Source organism: Balaenoptera musculus, chromosome 2, assembly GCF_009873245.2.
Source record: "Balaenoptera musculus isolate JJ_BM4_2016_0621 chromosome 2, mBalMus1.pri.v3, whole genome shotgun sequence".
NCBI classification, from domain to species: domain Eukaryota; kingdom Metazoa; phylum Chordata; class Mammalia; order Artiodactyla; family Balaenopteridae; genus Balaenoptera; species Balaenoptera musculus.
Window position 1 is genome coordinate 2268715 of NC_045786.1, and position 17588 is coordinate 2286302.

Genomic DNA, 17588 nt, shown 5'->3' on the forward strand with positions numbered 1-17588 from the left:
CGGGTTTCCAGGAATCTGCAAAGACCGCATTGTGATGGCCTGGCGGGCAAAGCCAAGGAGTTTGTACTCTACTCTTAGAAATAAAGAACAATCAAAACTGTATTCATTTTCAAGTTCTTTTCCATCTAAGTTATTACAATATTGAGCAGAGTCCCCTGTGCTACACAGTAGGTCCTTGTTGGTTCTCTGTTTTATATGTAGTAGTGTGTACACCTGAAACAGACACAACATTGTTAATCAACCATACTCCAATATAAAATAAAAACATAAATAAATAAGAGAAGAAAGTGTATTCATCTTTCAACAGGCTATTTTTGGACAAATGGCCAACTGCCATTCCTTGGAGGAAGCTTTCACTGAAGTCTCCATATGACAGGCATCGTGGTGGTGGCCGCTGGCTCCTTTGGGGCCATCCATCCTTTCCTGAGTCCTTAGGTCCCTCTGAAATCAGAGGGCAACTCCTGAATCTTCTCACATGCTGTGTCACCATGATATTGAGACACGAAATCAGGGTGTGGGAACTAAGAACTGAGGAGGGAGAGAGATGCTAGGAGAGTCCAACAGAACTAGGATGTGATTTGGGAGCTGAGAAAGAAAAAGCAGTGGGGAGAAGAGCAAAAAAGGGCAAATGAAGGCAGAAGGCTTGTGTTGCCTGTCTCTGTGAACTTCGAGAAGACTTGGGCCTCAGGTGGAAAGCTGGGTAGGCAGGCGCGAGCTTCTGCACATCCCAGGCGTCCTGGGAAAGGTGGCTGCAGGTGGAAGCAGGCAGCAGAGGTGACAAGAGCAGGTGACGTCCTCCAGCAAAGGCTGAAGCAGAACTCCCAGCTCCTCCCATGACCCAGCACGTGCAAGGGTCTCAAGGTGGCCACGAACGTCAGGGGTCCCACGCCAAGCCCGTGGGGCAGCTCCGAGAAGGACCAGCGTCTCCCAGAAAGTGAGTGCGTTTTGCAGACTGGGGTTTCCCAGGAATTCTGACTCTCTGTCTATATATCGCCTTCTCCCAACTTGATATTTGTGTAGCATAGTATTTTCTACTCACTAAATGCTTTTTCTTTCAAATCAACCTGATTGAGGTATGATTTTAATTCAATAAAATGCACCGACTTCAAAGTGTACATTGTGATGATTTCTGACAAGTTTGTACACCCAGGTAACCACCAGAACAGTCAAGATAGAGATCACGGGCTGCACCCCAGAAAATTCCCTTCTTACTCAATCCTTCCACCCCAGCTCCAGGCAACCACTGATCTGCTTTCTGTCACTATAGATTAGATCTGTCTTTTCTGGAATTTCATATAAATGAAATCATACAGGGCACACTCTTTGCTGTGTCAGGCTATTTTTTTCTCAGCATAACATTTCTGAGAACAATCCGTGTCACTGTGTACAGTGTGTTCTTGTTTTTACGGCTGACTAGCATTTTGTTGTGTCACTAGACCTCCATCTGTTGATCTATTCACCTGTGGATGAAATTAGGGTTGTTTCCACTTTGGGGCTGTTATGAATTAAGCTTCTCTGAACATTTGTCTACACATCTTTCTGTGGACATATGTTTTCATTTCTCTTGGATAAATATTAGGAATAGGATTTCTGGGTGGATCCTTTAAAGTGTATCTCTAGAAGAAACTGCCAAAGTGCTTTCCACAGTGGTTGCAGAGTTTTGCTTTCCCACCAGCAGTGTATGAGTTCCATTACTTTACATCCTTGCCAACACTGGCTATGGACTTGGTGTGTCTCTTTAATTTTGGACATTCTAATGGGTGTGCGGTGGTTTCTTTTGTGCTTTTCACTTGCATTTCTCTATAACTAATGACATTAAGCATCTTCTCATGTGCCAACTGGCTATTCTTGTATTAAGTGTCTCTTCAAATTTTTTGATCATTTTTTATTGAGTTGTTTCTTATTATTAAGTTCTAAGAGTTCTTAAATATTCTGATACAAGGACTTTGTCGTTTGTATTGCCAATACATATATATGACTATATGACCAGTGCCCTGAAAAGACTATCATTTCCCCATTAAATTGCCTTGGCATCTTTGTCAAAAATCAATTGTCTGTGTATGTGTGGGTCTATTTTTGAATTCTGTTCTGTTTCTTCCATCTGTATATCTGTTCATACACCAATACCACGTTATCTTGATTTCTATACCTTTATGTTAAGTCTTGAAATTAAGTAGTACCGTCAGCCCTCTGTATCCATGGGTTCCACATCCTCTGATTCAACAAACAGCAGATTGAAAATATTCTTTAAAAAAAACAAAACTCCAGAATGTTCCCAAAAGCAAAACTTGAATTTGGTATGCACAGGCAACTATTTACATAGCATTTACATTATGTTAGGTATTATAAGTAATATAGAGAAGAGTTAAAGTGTATGGGAGGATGTGCATGGATTATATGCAAATATTATACCATTTTATAAAAGGGACTTGAGCATCCATGGGTTTTGGTATCCATGGGGTGTCCTGGAACCAATCCCCCAAGGGTACCAAGGACAACTGTGTAAGTCCTCCAACTTTGCTCTTTTATTTCAAAACTGTTTTAGCTATTACAGATCTTTTGCGCTTCTATATAAATTTTAGAATCAGCTTGTCAATTTATATATTTTTAAAGCCTGCTGGAATTTTTACTGAGAGTGCCTTTATTCTATAGATCAATTTGGAAAGAACTGATATGAAAACAGTATCTTCCAATGCAGGAACATAATATTTCGCTCCATTTATTCAGGTCTCCTTCATTTCTCTCTGAAACATTGTATAGTTTTCACTGTTCAGGTGTTGTGTCTATTTTGCTAAATCTGTCCCTAAGCATTTTGAGGTTTTTATGCTCCTGTAAATGGTACTGTTTATTGTCATTTCAATTGCTAACTTCTCCTTGCTAGTTTAATACATTGTTTTAACATGACTTTTTGCTAAAATTAGTCCTTTTTTTTTTTTTTTTAGTCATCAGTGAAAGCACTGGGCAAAGGGTATGTGCTCTCCGGCGGTACTCGGGAAACTACCAGAAGAAATTCATGAAAAGCATGTATGGTTGGAAATGCTACCTAAGAAACGGCTTCCCCTAAGAACAAGGGCTCAGACAGAAGCTAGCCAAGATCACAGGTGACCCTGCAGGGTAATTTAACCAACCTAGAGATACAAATTCAGTTAGTCTGACCCTGGGAAGAGGAATTAAGGGTTTTTGAAAGTGGTTCACAAGCTTGGGGGAAGAGGGAAGAAAGAAGTCCTTCCTCTGAGCAACTCAGAATCCCCTGGGCAGTTTCTCAGAATCACGGAGATTCTGATATGCGATCAATCATCAGACAGGTATCCTCCCTCCGAATCCCTCTGTTAACCACTGTGACCTCAGGCCAAGTCATTGATGGGAGGACAGTGTATGTCTCTGTGTGGGGAGGTGGGAGATAGTCCTGAATGACGCGGGGTCATTTGGAATATGGGTACTTCCTGTGAGGCCCTGAAGAAAAGCCCTTTGGAACCTGCAATTCCTGCTACAATGCTGTTGTCCCGCAGTTTAAGACTGGTTCCAGTGGGCATGCTTCAGTCCTCATTAAAATGGAAATGCCCCTAAGTCAGTCATTACCCAACAGTTCACACATGAACCAACAAGTAATTTTTGAAAGAACCGTTACCTTGGAAATGGTCTGTAGTGCCCTGTAGGTAGGGTTTGGGGACTTTTGACGGGAGGGGCATTGCAGAAGAGGGGAAGGAGGAAAACTCTGGAGCGTGCATGCACTGTGGATGGAGTTCAAAATATGCCCAGTTAGGGAAAAGAGCAAAGAAAGACCAGTTGGGGAACTGCAAATGCACTGCCTTCTTTCCACTTGTAGAGCCCACGTAGCTGACTAACAGCCACTTCCTGTTAGCTGGACCTGTGGGGCTGGACCCCTACTAGTTAAAGAAACAGGAATATTCATGCAGATTGTCCAAAGATTCCTCTACATCAGTGTAACAAACTCCTGTCCATCCTTCTAAGCTCGTCTCTGCAGCACCTCCTCTGAGAAAGCCGTACTCACTCACCCACATTAGCAGCTACTTCTCTTTCGGCTCACACAGATCTTTATTTATAACCCAATGGTTTTACGCTCTAGAATAAATCATAACTACTTTGTTTAAATGTCTCTCCCCCACTATTCTGGGACAAGTTGCTTCAACGACCAATTGTTATCTCCACCTCAGACTTTACCCCTGAGTTTCATTCCCCTAACCTCCAAATGCCTTTTCTGGCATCACCATCCGGGTCCATCAGAGGGACCTCAAACTCAGAGTATCCAAGGCTCAACTCACACATCACTTCTTTTTGCAGTGTGTGCTCTCTCTTGGTGAATAGCTTCTCTGTTTCTCTTCGGGCAAGCCAGACATGGGTATCATCCTGGATTCCCACGACCTGGTCCTTCTCCACGCCCACGTCACTCTATGTTTTTACTTCCTCTATATCTCGAGAGTCTCCTCATGTTCATCCATTCTCGCTGTCATCACCCTAGACCAAGCCTGCAGCATCCTCTCCCCTGCTCTCTTGCAATGACCTGTTTCTGATCTCCCCACATGTATTCCAGCCTGCCTTGAACTGAACCCATTTTCCTCACCGCAGCCAGTGTGATCGCTGGAAAATGCAAATCTGATCCCTCTCTACACCACTTACAATCCCTCAATGTCTTCCTTTCCTCTTGGGGTGAAGACCCAAATCTCTGACATTGCCTACAAAGCCCTGTGCTTCCTCAAGCTGTCACCTCACCAGCCTCCTGTCACTTTCTGTGTTTCAGCTGACTCATTTTTTTCCTTTAACTCACTATTTCTTTAACTTCTCATTTTTAAATAATTTCAGACATACAAAACGTTGCAAAAATAGTACAAAGATTTTTCATATGCCCTTCACTCAGCTTCCCTAAGTGTGAACATCTTACATAACCAGAGTATAATGATCAAAATCAAGAAATTAACATTAATATTATTGACTGAAAACACGCACAACCTATTTAGAATTAGGTTTTATTCGGCGGACTTACTGAGGAGTTACGTCTGAGATAGAGCCTCTCAGAAAGCTCTGAGGGACTGTTCCAAAGAGGCAAGGGAGAAGCCAGGATATAGAGGAGGTTTTGCTGCAAAAACCTGGTATCAAACATCAAAACATTACTGCTAACTAAAGAAAAACCAGACATCTTAAATTAACTAATTTAGCGCTTTTCTAGGTATGGGACAATGCAAGTCTGAGCTTATTGAAATCATTCCTTTGATGTGCACCTTGACTATCTAGGGCCAGTGTCCTCTTTTTCTCCATGCTGAGCTCCCCTCGGGTGCACCACTGGGGCTGGCTACAGTGGCTGCTGGTTTGATGACGGCAGCATCTTTTGTTTACTGAAACGGCAGGCAAAGTTCGTTGTCCAAAACATGCAATACTATTAATTAATCTACAGACCTTACCTGAATCTCGACAGTTGGTTCAGGATCCAGTGATCACTCAGTGCATGTGCATGCCATGTCTTCTTGGTCTCCAGTCTGGAGCTGTTTCCCATTCTTCCTTTGTGGTTTATGACCTTGACAATCTTGAAGAACACAGCCCAGTTACCTAGTAGCATGATTCTCAGTTTGGGTTTGTCTGATGTTCTCTCATGTTTAAATTCAGGTTACAGATAATTTGGCAAGAATATCACAGAAGTGATGTTGTGTCCTCCTCAGTGTATCGTATTAGGAGGTACATGATATTCACATCTCATTACTGGTGTTGTTAACTTTGAGCCCTTGGTCAAGATGGTGTCTGCGTCGTAAAGTTATCCTTTATTGGAGGGATGGGGAGAAGAGAGATTTTGAATCTATGTAAGTATAATGTTTCTCATCATAGTTTTACCTGCCAATTTTATCACCCATTGATGATTCTTGCATGCAGTAATTATTACTGTGGTGTTTTTCAAATGGTGATTTTCTATGTCCATTATCATTTTTACGTTTATTAATTGGAAGTCTACTGTAAGAATAGCTTATCTTCTTGTTCATTTATTTATTTGATTGTTGATTATCACTGTGGTCTGGTGGATATTTATTTTATTCTATGATATAATCTATTGCTATCAATATATATTTTGTTGCTCAAATGGTCCCACATTTTGGACTTTACCCTTTTCATTGCCCTAAAAGTAAAAAGGATGCATCTGCCACTAGGCCTTTGGACATGCTGTTCTCTCAGCCTGGAATAATCTTCTAACCTCCCCCTGTCACCCCTGTTCCATCCCCAACTTCTTTGCACAGTAAATCCCTTTAAAGCCTTGAGGTTTCAGCTCCAATATCCCATCTTCAGGGAAGCCTTTCTTGAGCCTCCCAGAAGTGGGTAGGGCTCCTATTATAAGCTTTCACAACACTATTTACTTTTTCTTCATGGCACTTAACATATTTCAAAGTCAAACCTTCTTGAGTGAACATTTCTAAGGGCAGGGACTGTATCTGTTTTAGCCTAACACATTAATAAGCATTCGGGAAATTATTCAGATTGAATTAATAAGTGAACAAACTTAATACTGGAAAATAAATGGGTTGAGGTCTTGCTGAAATGCCATAGTGATAATTCATTTTTATTCTACGAGGTTTTCCCCAACACATCTCATAGACTCAGATCATCTATGATTGAGAGGCAGCTTGACACAATGGAGATTCATTTATAAAAATTAATCATTGAAGTCTGACTCAGTGACTTGGATAGGTCTAAAGATTTATCTTTCGGATGGTCTCAATTCCATGCAGGTTGTCTTATTTTGTCCTTTGTTATTTGCAAAGGTAAAAATATACTTGCATCCCTATCTCCTGTATGACCTGTCATAACTCTGTGGTGTCTTATAAGGAATTACTTACACTTTTGACACTGAATACTGCGGGGGGAAATGTGTAGTTGCGCGCAAAGAACTCTGCAAAATCCATTGTTCTCTGAGCCCTGGTTGTCTGTAGTAAGTTTTCTTCATTCAGCACATAGCAGGTGACATATTTATAAGTCAGAGGTTAAAGCTTATACCAAACCCTTAGAATCAATTCCACACTCTGTTCAAATCAGATTCTCACTGAGCAGGTTTCACTTCCAATTTGGAAACTTGGAGTGCCAAGGTTTTCTGATATTTGAAGACAGAACGCAGGGGCTGCAAGAGCAGACCTTCAATCAGGCAGTTTGAGAATGATATCCCTGGGTAGCATTCTGGTTTATTTTCACAAGCTGGTTGCTTAGATTCTCAGGTGGATGTGAAGATTCTAGAGAAAATTCTCTTTTTAATCATCGGAGTCTACCAGTTTTAAGAAAGGAAAACAATGGATATTAATAGCAAGAAGATCAATTTCTCTGGGCAAATTCCTGAGATAAAAAAGGTTTCTCTCTAACTTCTCTCTATATGCTTAATTTGGAATGTTACCTGTCCATAAACAACCACATGTGTCAGGAATTATGAAGGGTCTGAGATTCACCCTACTGGCAAGCTAAAAAGTTAGCCTGCCACAGTTCCATAAGTGCTGCCAGAAGACATGAGATTCCTGGGTCAGAGACAAAGGACAGTCTATTACACACAGCAATAGCAGTAACTAGTGTATCAGAATTCTTGCACCAAAGTATCAATTCCCACACAATGATGACAGCTACACACCCAGTGGGTTGCATTACAGGAGAGGAACCTTGTGCTTAAGGAGCCTGACTCATATTATAATGGGCATTAAGCATGCCTGCTTTGCTGGGAAGCAAGACATTGTCTTTATCATACTGGAAAGTAAGTATACTTGCCTTTGCTTCAGAGAAAGATACTATCTCTACCTTCCAAGGGGGTAGGCAAACCCCATCTTTGCTCTGGGGGAAGCATTATCTCTAGCCTCCAAACTATTTGCTATACAAACATCCTTGACGAGGTAGTTGGAACAAAAGGCAGATCAGTGCATTGATCACAAGATGTGCAGAAACACAAGAGAACCATGGAGAATTTTATTCCAATGGCATATTTTCCCCTTCTCCTCTTATTGAAGTCCCAGCGTTCGTCTATACCTGAATGTTCCTGATCTTTTTCTCATGACTCCTATTCACATGCACCAATACTCACTTGTTCTCTGCTCCAAAATCCTTAGGACATTTATCTGTTGTGTGGTGGAGCAACCCGAACTTAGATACATCCTTAGGCAAGTGCCAATTGGTATAAATGCCTAGGAGTGAAGTCGTCCTGGGGGTGTGGGTAGGAGCCTCCACCACTCTTGACTTCTCCTATCCATTGAAACTAGTGATAATGTGTTATCACATGCCTGGAACATGGGAAACACTCAATAGATGTAAGCTACTGTATCAGCTGAAATACACTAGGCTTTGGCTGCAGTAACAAATTATCTCAAGATATCAAAGTGTGTTTTTTATTTCTTGATCATGCCACTTATTCATTGCATGTGGCCTGGAGGCCCTGGTCTGCACTGTCCTCACTCCAGGACAAGGCTGATGGGACAGCCGTTATCTGGACCATTGCTGGTCCCTGTGGCAGAGGAAAAGAACTACCTGGAGAAACTAGGGCAGGCAATTAAATGTTCTGGCCCAGAAGACACATGCCTCACTTCAGTTCACAGCTCACTGGCCAGATCTGGTGACATAGCTTCACAAGGGGGTCAAGAAGTTCACTGCTACCGTGTTCCCAGAAGGAGGAGGGACAGAATATTGGGGGAAAGCATAATGATTACCATAGCTTTTACTTATTATTATTAAAAATGGTAATAAACACATATCCTGTGGCAGAGGACACCATAACCACCTAGTCAGCAGTCTTCCCATCCCTTTTTTTTTGGTAACATAACCCTGGTTTTGTTCAGGCCTCTCCCCTTGCCCCCATAGTCACAGGGCCTCAAGGGGAACAGGATTGATACCCTCAACGCCAGGGGTGGCCCGATTGCCCAAGGGGGGCTCCGCCTCTCTTGCTGGTGACTGATTTAGGAAGGAGCACATGTAATTGGGGCCAATGGCCTGCAAACAGAGACTTTAAGTTTCTGGAGGCTTAGGGGAAATTCATTTCTCAGTCTTCTTCAAGAGCTTCCAGGAGTGACTTTTCCTTTCTTTTTGTGGACATTGTCAAGCATAGACATGAGGTCTGCAAACAGCTGCAGCATCTTCTTGCCCCCAGCCTGAGGATGAAGCGTGCAAAAAGAGCCTGCGGGGAAACAGACTTTAAAGTCACCAGACCGAGCAAATCCTAAAACCCTCTGCGTGACCCCCTAGTGGAGCCTCGCGCTTTAAGCTAACAGGGAGAGGATTGCCTATTACTTTTAGCTGAAAGCGGCCTGACCAATACCATTCACCTGTTAACTGAGGGAAAGAGGGGCAGTGAGGAGTGGGAGAGGGGCAGAGTCAGGATAACTCGCATCACGGCGGGGGGATGGGGTGAGAACCCAGTAGTGGCAGCAATCAGAAGGTGGGCACGAGGCCTGAGGTCCACCACCCAGCCTGGCCACCACGCCCCAAAAACCCGGCCGCGGGCGCTGGCAACATGGGCAGGTTCCTGGCTGGCTCTGTAGCTGCCGTCTTAATCTCTTAGGAAAGATCTATTACACTGTCTGGAAGAAAGCACTATTCTTAAGACCGGTGATTAACCCCAGATTTTGATCTTCAGCACAGATTTCCTGCTGGTTCTCTTTGAGCCCTCTTGAGGGATGTGCCTCTGGGGTTTAGCTGCAATTTCCAGGGCCAGGTCATAAGACAGTCCTGTCACTTGACTGCAAGCCTTCTGGCTGTGCCTGCCCAGCTCTTGTACACAGACCGTGTCCGAGCATGGTAGGCGAGACCCTGTGATTTCTATCAGGTCGGGTGATACCTCTGGATGGTTCCAATGCCCTTTCTGTCCTGGCTGAGCAAGCCTATTGGCTTTAATTTTCTGGAGTTGGGTTTCTTTAAGCCTCTTCTTACATCATCTTCTCCAAGGCAGATCAGGTTAGAGTCAGAGGCACATCTTAGATTCACACCCGTACCAGGAAAAGGCTCTGTAAGCCTCTGACTGCGTGGCTAGTCTTTTATTTCCTGTGTTGTTCCAGTTCAAGGCGAAGGGGAGAATTACTTATTTTTTATCCTGTCACATGAAATAGAACCCTGGTTTAGAGTTCGGCAAGATTTGATAAGGAGGATAAAAGGGCTGTTTTTAATAAACAGGGGTGGAATGAGAAAAAAAAATTCTCCTCTCTGCAGTAGCTAGGTGATAGAACAAAAGCACGAAGATTCCAGCTCCCTCAAGGAATATTATCTCTGCCACGATCGATAGGAGGCTGTTTGCTGTCTCGCCAGGAATAGAACTGGAGGCAAAGGGCTTAAATTAAGGCGTATGGGCTCTGGGTGAGAGTGAGATTGTAAGGAGTTCAAGAAACTTTCAAAAGAGCACAGATGGGTGTTGCGTGGTAGTAGGTCCACCACTATTGGAGCGTGGGGAGTGGCCCAGCCCAGGGCTCGCTGTGAAGGGGTCAGACTAGCTCTCGTCCGGCTGGTGGAGGCGGGACCTAGCGCTAGACCCATGAGGCAGGAGGTAGGGATGGTATTTTCAAGGTCACTTAGGTGGTTCTGTGCTGGCAGAAAAATGAAACTAATAATTCGTGTGTAATACCCTTGAAATGCGAATAGACTGTCTCCCTGGGGTTTTCTTTCTTTCTTTCTTCACTGGCTAATTTCTATGCCTCTGTCATGACTTTAGCCCCTTGCGGGTCCCCCCTGGCAGCTCTGTTCTGGTGTCTCTGCTTGGGTCCTAGCACAAAGGCACCATTCCTGAGCCCAGCCCCTGGTGTGTCTAGAAGTCGGAGGTTGTGGAGATCAGCTTTGAGGGGCTCCCTGAGGGGCTCAGCTGATGACAGGGGGCAGAGTATTATCTAAACAACCCTTGGGATCCTGGCATTACTGAGAAAGGAAACCCAGGGCAAAGCGAATTTCCTTCCAGTCAGGACAGGGGGGTCAGACCTCAAGGGGTTTACAGTCTATTGGGAAAGGCAACATATAAATATAACTTGGACATCTTCAGACCTCACCTGTCGGTGACTACAAATAATAACTGTTTCCTTTGTTATCTCAAATATAAAGATGCCGGCCTATAGCTTTCTACCGAGGGTCCAGCACAGGGCCCGAGGAGCTGAAAAATTCGTTGCAACAAACCAGTGAAATGCTTGTGATGATGTGTGGAGGGGCCATCCTAGTATCCAGACTGCTGACAACATTGACAAAGTCCAAAGTGGTTCTCGTGCAAATAAGCGATTAACTGAGAGAATGACGGGTGAAGTTTTCATGTACAATAACTAAGAACAACAGTCACTGTTTACTAACCACTTACCATGTTCGAGGGATTATCCTAAATTTTATTTTTCTCATTGGAATTTCCGGGTCACATAGTATGTGCATTTTTTTAAGTTGAGATATAGTTGATTTACAATATTGTATTAGTTTCAGGTATACAGCAAAGTGATTCAGATTATTTTCCATTATAGGTTATTCAAAGCTATTGAATATAGTTCCCTGTGCTATATAGTGAATCCTTGTTGCTTATCTACTTTATGTACAGTAGTTTGTATCTGTTAATCCCACACTCCTAATTTACCCCCCCTCTTTTCCCTTTGGTAACTGTAAGTTTGTTTTCTATGTTTGTGAGTCTGTTTATGTTTTGTATATAGATTCATTTCTATTATTTTTTAGATTCTACATATAAGTGATTTCATATAATATTTGTCTTTCTCTGTCTGACTTACTTCACTTAGTATGATAACCTCTAGGTCCATCCATGTTGCTGCCAATGGCATTATTTCATTCCTTTTTATGGCTGAGTAGTATTCCATTGTGTGTGTGTATACATATATATACACATCTTCTTTATCCATTCATCTGTTAATGGACACTTATGTTGCGTCCATGTCTTGGCTACTGTAAATAGTGCAGCTATGAACATTGGGTGCATGTATCTTTTCAAATTACAGTTTTTGTCTTTTCTGGATATATACGCAGGAATGGGATTGCAGGGTCATATGGTGGCTCTATGTTTAGGTTTTTTTTTTTTTAAATTAATTAATTAATTAATTATTTTATTTATGGCTGTGTTGGGTCTTCGTTTCTGAGAGAGGGCTTCCTCCAGTTGCGGCAAGTGGGGGCCACTCCTCATCGCGGTGCGCGGGCCTCCCACTATCGCGGCCTCTCCCGTTGTGGAGCACAGGCTCCAGACGCGCAGGCTCAGCAGCTGTGGCTCACGGGCCCAGTCGCTCCGCGGCATGTGGGATCCTCCCAGACCAGGGCTCGAACCCGTGTGCCCTGCATTGGCAGGCAGATTCTCAACCACTGCGCCACCAGGGAAGCCCTATGTTTAGTTTTTTAAGGAACCTCCATACTGTTCTCCAAGTGGCTGCATCAATTTACATTCCCACCAATAGTGTAGGAGGGTTCTCTTTTTCTCCACACCCCCTCGAGCATTTGTTATTTGTAGACATATTGATGATGACCATTCTGACCAGTGTGATGTGATAACTTGGGGGATTTTTTTAAAGCTTTTTTAAAAATTATTTTATTTTATTTATTTTTGGTTGTGTTGGGTCTTCATTGCTGCGTGCAGGCTTTCTCTAGTTGCAGCGAGCGGGGGCTACTCTTCGTTGCGGTGCGCAGGCTTCTCATTGCAGTGGCTTCTCTTGTTGCGAAGCACGGGCTCTAGGCAGGCAGGCTTCAGTAGTTGTGGCTCACAGGCTCAGTAGTTGTGGCTCACGGGCTGTGGCGCACGGGCTTAGTTGCTCCACGGCACGTGGAATCTTCCCGGACCAGGGCTCGAACCCGTGTCCCCTGCGTTGGCAGGCGGATTCTTAACCACTGCACCACCAGGGAAGCCCTAACTTGTGGTTTTGACTTGCATTTTTCTAATAATTAGCAATGCTGAGCATCTTTGAGTGTGCCTGTTGGCCATCTGTATGTTTTATTTGTGGAGATGTCTATTTAGGTCTTCTACCCATTTTTTGATTGGGTTATTTGTTTTCTTGATATTGACTTGTATGAGCTGTTTATATATTTTGGATATTAACCCCTTGTCAGTTGCATGGTCTAAATTCTTTATAAAAGTCCTCAGGACAGGGTACTTTTATTACCCCCAGTTTATCGATAAGGAAACTGAGGAACAGAGAGGTTAAATAACTGGCCCAAAGTAACACAGCTTTGAACCCAAGCAGGCTAGCTCTGCAACCCTCAGAGGATGGAGAAGCAGGTAAATAAACTAGAAAATGGACCACAGCCAACAGGAGGCCGAAAGGAGGAAGTGACAGTTGAAGTAGTGAGTGGGCAGAAATCAGCTACACAAAGAATGAAGGTTTACTACCAATTTTAATAGCCAAAAAAAGTTGGCAGTTCCAAAAGAGACAGCAGCATAAAGGAAGTAACTACATAGCCTCTTTCAGCAGGTCCTTTGAAGGAGATGAGAAACTTCTGCTAAGCTAGTTCTGCCCCACCTATATTTTCAATTTTTATCAGTACCTTCATTTATACATTCCTGTTGGTACCCAAACTACTGCTAATTTTCAAGATATTAAAGAAGGGCTTATTACTTGTAAAATTACACAAAATTGGGAGTGGACGGTGAAATATGGTCAAAGAATCTGCTCTGTGTTTAGGGTGGAAAATTCAACTAACACCCATCTAGGTAGTTTAGATGGTTGAGACATGGCTAGTGTTATAAATAATATCAAAGAATATTTCAGTCCCCAGGAATTTTTTGAAACCACATTTTTTTGGCCAACCCATCCTGTTGTGTGTGTGTGTTTTCAAAAGCTGAAAGAAGAATCTGGAACCCATTTTAAAGTTTTATTAAAACTCATGCTTGTGACAGTCTGATTTCTTTCAGATTTTGTCCATCTTTCAAATTTAAAATATAATTCTATAATATTCATGGCCAAGTGCATTTCTACTTAGAAGCAAGAGAACAGAGAAATTGTCTTCTAGAATTTCTTTTTCATTATAATTTTGGCTATCTCTGGTCCACCCTATTTGTTTCTCTTTTTAAAAATCTTGTCTAAATACTGTATGATTTCACTCATATGTGGAATATAAAAAACAAACAAACAAAATAAGTGGACAAACCAAACAAACATGTAGATACAGAGAACAGAGGGGAAGGGGTAAGAGGAAGAGTAAAATAGGTAAAGGGGATCAGCTGTACGGTGATGGATGGAAACTAAATTTTTGGTGGTGAGCATGCTGTAAGGTATATTGAAATTGAAATAGAATGTTGGGTTCATGAACCTTATATAATGTTGTAAACCAGTGCTACCGCAATAAAAAAAAAAGTCTAAAAAATTTTTTTGAAGTTAACAACCCTCCCAAAATCTTCTATCCCCCTGGTCCAAGTTTTTATTCTTCTCATCTGCCCAAATCAGAACGACTTAAGCAATGAAAAAACATAGTAGCAATAATATGTGTTCTTTATTTACATGGCAACATTCTTTTGCAGATTCTAAACTTTAGGGAGTGAGGACCTTGCCTTCTGAATAGTTGTGGGCTGGGTCTAGGTTCCTCAGTTAAAGGCGTCTAATATGGATGGAAATACTTGGCAGATCTCTCAAGGCTATAGTTTTATAAGGGCCACCTGTTAACTTCTCCTCGTTTCATAATCCTATCTCATTTAGGCCCTTCTCTCCACAGGCTTCCCAGACGAGTCGACGATCAGAGATGAGAAAATACAGCTTCTCATCTGAATTCATTGCTTTGAGCACTTACATCTCCCACTCTAACCCAGGGAAAGTGGTATTTTTATTTCAGCAAAGGTTTGCTTCATAACATTTGATCTTGGAACATTCGTGATGGAAACCGGGTTAGGAAATCCCATGTCACTGCACCTCCTGCTCATGTTTGGAAACTTCAGGGCGAGGTCTGGCCACAACCCAGGCCTCCTTCCTCTGCTCCGTGTCACTGATCTCATTTCTTATTACTCCTTGACAGATTCCAGCCAAGAGAACTTCCCGCACACATCTCCATGCATAGACCAGGCAATCAAAGCGCTTATGGGGCACCTACTGTGTGCCAGAGGAAGCCCTGTGTTTTACTCTCCACTTGGCCAATTCCTTGATTAAAAGTCTGGCTCAGAATTTCTTTCCAGAAAGTGTTCTCTGCTTAATGACCCCCCTTTCCAGAGTCTCTAAAAATATGTCATCTGGTGAGAGCACAACTCCAGCCCTCTGTAAGATAGCGTTGCCCCAGCTTTTAACCATGACCCACAGGAAGGGATAAATTGGACGACACAGCAACCTTGTACACATACACACACACACACAACGTTCAGAATTATAGTTAACAAAAGTTTTTATGAAAACAATACTAACTCTTACTAGGCAGGATGCATGTGTTTAATTCTAATTCTGTTTCATTTTAAAAAAATGCTCATCTCTACCCATAAAACTGATTTCGTGACCAGCAGCTTGAAAACCCCCGAGGCACCCTGGGTATTTAGGAAGCACAGAAGTTAATTAGAGATTCTAAAGGATGAACCTATAATTCAAACAGGAAGTGACTTAAGGGAGAGTGTTCACAAGTATTGTCAGAAAAAGTGAAGCTTGCTCCAAATAAGGGACTTGCTAACAGATGCCACATTTGACTAAATCCTCTGAATTTCTAAGAATTAATTCATTCCTTAAAGCAAACTTTTTTTTTTTTTTTGAGCATTCAGTGCAGCCTAGACTTCGGCTTACAAAAATGGATAAGGATCTTGTTGTCCAGGACCTCTTGGTTTAACGGAGGACGCAGAAGGGTGACCCAGGAATCATGGCCAATGTTCTAAATGCTACGACCAAGATGCACCTGGGGTGCTGTGGGAGTGGCACGGGGACCCCCTAATTCAGGAAGGAGTGGGTGGGCTTCCTAGACCTGGTGACTCTCTGGAGGACGCTGGAAGAGGAGTGACACCGTCTCCTTAGACCAAGGGAGTCCTAGGGATTTGTGCTCTGAGGGCAGGAGCCCTCTTGAGTCTGCAGGCATTGTGAGTGGTCTCTATTGCGCCAGCGAAGGACACAGGTGGGAAACGGTCAGAGATGAGCCTCCAGAGGGAGGGGAGCAAAGGCGCTTGAATTTTCTCCCGAAACATAAAGGAAATCCACTGAGAGGTTTTAAGAAGGGCATAGGATAACAAGGTTTCTGGCTTTGAAAGATCCCTAAAGGAGCAGCGTGGATAATGCTGGCCAAGAAGCAGGCTGGGGCAGTGGGTCTACTTAGGGGGCCGGTGTCGAGAACCAGAGGAGAAACTGTACAAAGGGCCTTGGCTGGGGCAACGGTGGTGGGGACGGGTAAGCGGGGAGGCCTTTGTGAGGCATCAAGGACACAGTAGCGGGTGGCTTGAAGCAGGTCCTGTCTCGGATGTGCGTCTGTGCCATCCACTCAGATGGAGGGTGCAGGCGGGGAGACAAAGTTTGGGGAAAGAGTTCAATGATGGACACACCGAGTTTGGAGGGCCCAAGCCGATCCAATAGCCACTTGGATTTGGAGATTGGGGAGCCGTCTAGCCTGGTGTTAGATGAAGCCACAAAGCAAAGCTGGGACCAGCAGAGGATTGGGAATGAGGCTCTGGGAAGGCCCCAAATTCAGGGTTATTACTGATTTGCTGAAGATCAGCTGGGTCTGGTGAGCCTGGGATTCGCGCAAATCGCCCTTGTCTTTGTTTCCTCCTGCGTTTCCTAGCTTCGATGCCGCCAGAGTTCTCCCAGGGAGCTAGGAGGAGGGAAGCGTCTTCACTGTGTTTATTCAACACAATCCCTCGTTCAGGAGGCTTCTGGAGATGGCATAGCTCCAACAAAGGCAGGACGAAGGTAAGGGTGACTCTGTACTTAGGCATTAACAAACTGTAATGGGCTGGTTCTGAAATATCTGCTGGGTCAGGGTTCCAAATTGCTGATACATTCTCCAATATCCATTTCACACACTGGAGTGTTGTCCTGATCGTGTTTCCGAGGACCCTGAGCTAAGAGGGCCGTATCGTTACTGGATTTTAAGTCCCTCCAGCTTTGAATCTCAGCCTTTCGGTGTGCGTTGAGTCCACACACAGGCCAGCCTACGGGGAGGGTACTGGGATGAGTAGGGAGGAGGGAAGGCTGACGCTCAAATTCTGTTCCAGGACCTTCGGGGCAGTGACGCTCCCTGTTTGTTATGGGCTGAGTTGTGTCCCCCAGCCCTGCCCCTCCCCACAACCCCCGACCCCCCAAATCCATCTGTTGAAGCGCTAACCCCTAGTCCCTCAGAATGTGCCTGTATTTGGAGAGAGGGTCTATAAAGAGGTAACTTAGTTAAAATGAGGTCTTATGGGTGGGCTGTCATCCAGGATGACTGGTGTCTTTAAAAGAGAACATTAGACACAGGCAGACACATAGAGAGGAGAGAGCAGGCCAAGACAGAGAAGGCAGCCAGCCGCGAGCCGAGGAGAGAGAGGCCTCGGAAGAGACCAACCCTCCTGACGGACGCCTCCATCTTGGACTTCCAGCCTCCAGACCCGTGAGAAAAGAAGCTTCTGTGGGCTAGGCCGCAGCGTCTGGTAGTTTGTGATGGCAGCCCTAGGAAGCTGACACGCTCACCTTTCACTCCTCCCATGGGGGCTGCCATGCCCAAGCTTGGTGCCTCAACAGGAAAGCAAG

General features: G+C 43.8%; 1 long non-coding RNA gene across 1 annotated transcript; it reads left to right on the forward strand.

The window, feature by feature from the left end:
* The first annotated feature begins 623 nt into the window (after nucleotides 1–623).
* LOC118891007 lies at nucleotides 624–15025 on the forward strand. The gene is made up of 3 exons (XR_005018876.1): nucleotides 624–934; nucleotides 2943–3101; nucleotides 14617–15025. It is a non-coding gene; the product is annotated as an uncharacterized LOC118891007 (long non-coding RNA).
* Nucleotides 15026–17588: the final 2563 nt, after the last annotated feature.